Genomic DNA, 3711 nt, shown 5'->3' with positions numbered 1-3711 from the left:
TTTTAATGTAGTTTAGGAAATGCCTCAAGATGCTCAACTCTATTCAGGATGGAGGAAAGGAAGCCCCCCCAGCTCATTGTTCAGTCAGGGGAGCAAAGCCACGTTTGTTCTCCTGGCTCCCCTTATTTTAATGGTCTGCTTCTCCTTCTCTTCCTGTAGCCCCTCCCCACAGGCTAAACCTAATCTTACTTTCAAATTTTATTCGATTTGCTGTTCTTTTCTGTAACTGTATCTTCACATGGTTGACTGGTGTCATTCCTTTTTATGCAGTCACATGGTAACGTTCTTAAAAGGGGCCCTGTTAAAGCCAAACAATACAAGCTCCCATTTGTGTTTTGAATTACACGTGTATTAAATCACCACTAGCAGTAACAGAACTGACTCTTGTCTGCACATTTCAGACACTGGTGAGGCATTCTTTGATGTCAGCTTTACAGACTCCTGTTCTCGGCATTGCATGGGGGCTCTTTCCGCCTACGGCCACAATTGGAGACAAATGTCCATTTCCTATTCAGTGATCCTGAGACGATGCATCATGGCAGGTATGTTTTAGTAAGCTTTAAAAAAAAAAAAAAAAAAAAAAAAAGCTGAGTTCTTGCTCTTTGTTGGCTTCTCTCTTGCCTCTGTTCCTGCCTGTGGCAACCATTTCATCTCTTGCTTACTGACAGCTTCACAAATGTGCTTTTTAATCATAACATTTTCAAGGGATTGTTTCTTGTATCAACTTTTAAATGGTGGGGATAAGGAAGTGAGAAAAAAAAAAAAACCTCTCAGTCAAAACCAGGATGGAGGAGAAAATACAAGAGAAGACCATTCTTTTAAAAACATTATCCAGATGAAAAGGAAATGAAGGGAATAAGTATGACTCAATCTGTATTGCATGCCAATCTAGGGTTTCATTGGATGGCCTTCCACCCAAGTATTGTTTATCATAATGTGATTACAAGATCTAACTTTGAAGTGAACTCTGCTTTGACTAAGAAGTTGGATTAGGTGACCTCCAAAAGTCCCTTCCAATCTAACCTTTCATCAAGTCAGATAGCTATTGCATGGACATTAGAACTGTATGGTTATTAAATCACCAAGAGGACAAGGATTGCTTTTGCATTTCACACAGTTTAATCCATTTCACTTTTTCCTTCAGTTTAGCCTTACCTGTGAACCCTGAGTCTTCTCAGTGATTACAGCAGCAGTATCATACTGCTGGGTACTGATATGTATGAGCTCCAGTTTAACATAGACTTTTCCTTACCCTATTTTCAGAATTTTTGTAGAATGATATCAATACACTTCTTTGAACTCTGGGTAAGTATCAAATTTGGTAAGTTATAAGCAAACAGTATACTTGGATCCCAATAAAAAAATTCAGTGCTGCTGTCATTGCTGCAATAAATCAATGGACCTGACATGTATAAATTCACAAACTAGGAGGGATGAAAATGTTACTAACATTAGTTAGTGATGACTGTATTTCAATGTAGAGGGGACTAAAAGAAACAGACTCCTGAGTCATTTATGCTGAATTTGTCTTAAAAAACACATACAAACAACAACAACAAAAAAAACAACCCAACCTTTTAACACCATGATGTGCAGCATGATGCATTTGAATTATTCTAGCAGAACCTGTCATTTGCAAATGCTACTTGTAATGAGGGACAGTGTTTTGTTTTTTCTTTGTTAAAAAAGTTCTGTGTTAGAATCAGGTGATTGATTTAATGCCAGTCTACTTGTCAGATTGCATGATGTAACTATAGGCTGAGTAGGAGATGCATGACTAGCTTTGGCTGACTCAGAAGCTGACCATGCCAAGGGAATTTGGCAGCTTGCTATTAGAAGAAAGTGAATTTTTAAAAAGTACTGCCCAAATTTTTCCTTAAGTCTTAAGCAAACACCTGTACTTATGGGGTCAAGTCTTCTGCCTGTAAATCAGTTAGATGAACACATTCACCCCATTCCCCATCTAATCTAGTTGTAAAGAAGGCATCCACAAAGATGCCAGTTCTGTTTTTTGTTACATCTTGTTAAAAATACCACATCTTCTGACAATGAATTCCAAGGGTTAGTGAAGAATTTTTTTAAAAACAAACAACCTCCCCACCCCCAACACACCCTTTCCTCCCTCCTTTCCAGCTATGTAAGAGGTACTGCCTGGCAATTTTCTGACATTTCTTCTAGTTTGGGAGTTATGAGCAATAAGGCCTCTTGATTTAACTATTTATAGCTTTACGGAAGTCTTTTATGTACCTTCTGAGTTCTGTTAAATAAACAGTCAGTCTTCTCCCTTATAATGATATACTCAGCATCTCACTTTGTTGATGGTTTTGTGGTCGATTTTTTTGAAACCCTACATCAAGGTATGCCCTGTTATGTTACACCTGAGTAGTCTCCTTTAGTTGCAGTCAATGGTGTGAAGTGTAGGGTTTTTCTGCCACCATTAGGGTGGGAGGTGTACTGCAACAAATCAGAAGCAATGTTGAGGGGCCCTTGAGAAACCAGACGAATAGAGACGAAAGAAGCACTTTCCTGTTCTGGAGGTTTCAAGTTTAAGTAGCCAAAATGAGAGCCCAGAGCCCCTTGTTCTTGTCCTGCAGTTTAGGATCAAGGCAAAAGGGTATTGTTTCAGATGACACAGCAATGGATACAGTGAGTGAAAACTTACATTTCCACCTCATAAGCAAGAAATTTAGTGAAAAGACCCCATTTGCCCCTAGCTGGAACCAGCAAGTGGCATTAGAGCACATTATCAGCTGGGATTCCTGATATAGAAAGGGCTTCGCTGTGATTATTTAGAAGGCATTGTGTAGCTGAGTTAAATGTAATATTACATGCAATCACTGAACAGTACTTGAGCCACATGTCCTCCAGGAACAGCCTACATTGCTCTCACTCCTCTGAGTTCATGGTTTCTCCTGACAGGTCAATAAAGCTGGCTGCAGATGTAACCACTGGCTGAACATAGTCTGAGCTCATCAGCAACCTCTCTGCTGTCAACAAAAACCTGTGAGCTAATAAACCAGGGTCCTGTCTTCAAAGATCAAGCTGCCCAGCATCCAGCATGCCCTTCAGAATCAACCAATGGTACTGCCTCATCCCTTACCAAAGATACCGGTGAATAGCAACTCAATTTCATAATATAAACTGGAGCCACAAAAGAAAATTAAGTGTTTTCAGTGAAGTGTCTTTAAAGAATTTGAAGAGGTATAAGAAATTACCAACCTGAGAAAAGCCGTCTGTTTTACTATGTATATAGTTTTCTATAAAACAGGCATATAGAAGCATATGTTTCCTTTTTTCATCACAAACTCATTTGTGTGTGGATTTCTGTTGGGGAAGTTCACAGATATAGCATAGGGGTAGATAACAGAGGCTAACTTCATAGACTAAGAGTTGAAGGGTTGGGGAGGGGATGTCCTCATATTAACCTATACGTTGCATGACCTATAAGACTTATAAGGGGGGTTGGGTTAAAGCAAAAAGTTATTTGCCTTTACTTTTATACAGGATCTAAACAGCTACAGGTAGAAGTGTCACATTATTGGAATTGATTTTTGTAAATTTGTTATATACTTGCTTTCATTGCAGTGAGGAGTTTGTTTTGGTTTTTCCCCTCAGGCTGATTACTAGTATTTTCTCAGAAATCGGTATAGATGGGTCTCAAGATTCTGAGATTTGCAGTGAATAAAATATGAAGTAATCAAAGCTTGTCTT

At 38.9% G+C, this 3711-nt stretch overlaps 1 long non-coding RNA gene across 1 annotated transcript; it reads left to right on the top strand.

The window, feature by feature from the left end:
- Nucleotides 1-348: 348 nt before the first annotated feature.
- LOC135328340 (uncharacterized) lies at nucleotides 349-3256 on the top strand. The gene is made up of 3 exons (XR_010389176.1): nucleotides 349-542; nucleotides 1264-1305; nucleotides 2920-3256. It is a non-coding gene; the product is annotated as an uncharacterized LOC135328340 (long non-coding RNA).
- The last annotated feature ends 455 nt before the right edge of the window (nucleotides 3257-3711 follow it).

Source organism: Dromaius novaehollandiae, chromosome 4 (genome assembly GCF_036370855.1).
Source record: "Dromaius novaehollandiae isolate bDroNov1 chromosome 4, bDroNov1.hap1, whole genome shotgun sequence".
Lineage (NCBI taxonomy): Eukaryota > Metazoa > Chordata > Aves > Casuariiformes > Dromaiidae > Dromaius > Dromaius novaehollandiae.
Note: the sequence above shows the minus strand (reverse complement) of the source record. Positions and strands in the feature narration are given on the sequence as shown.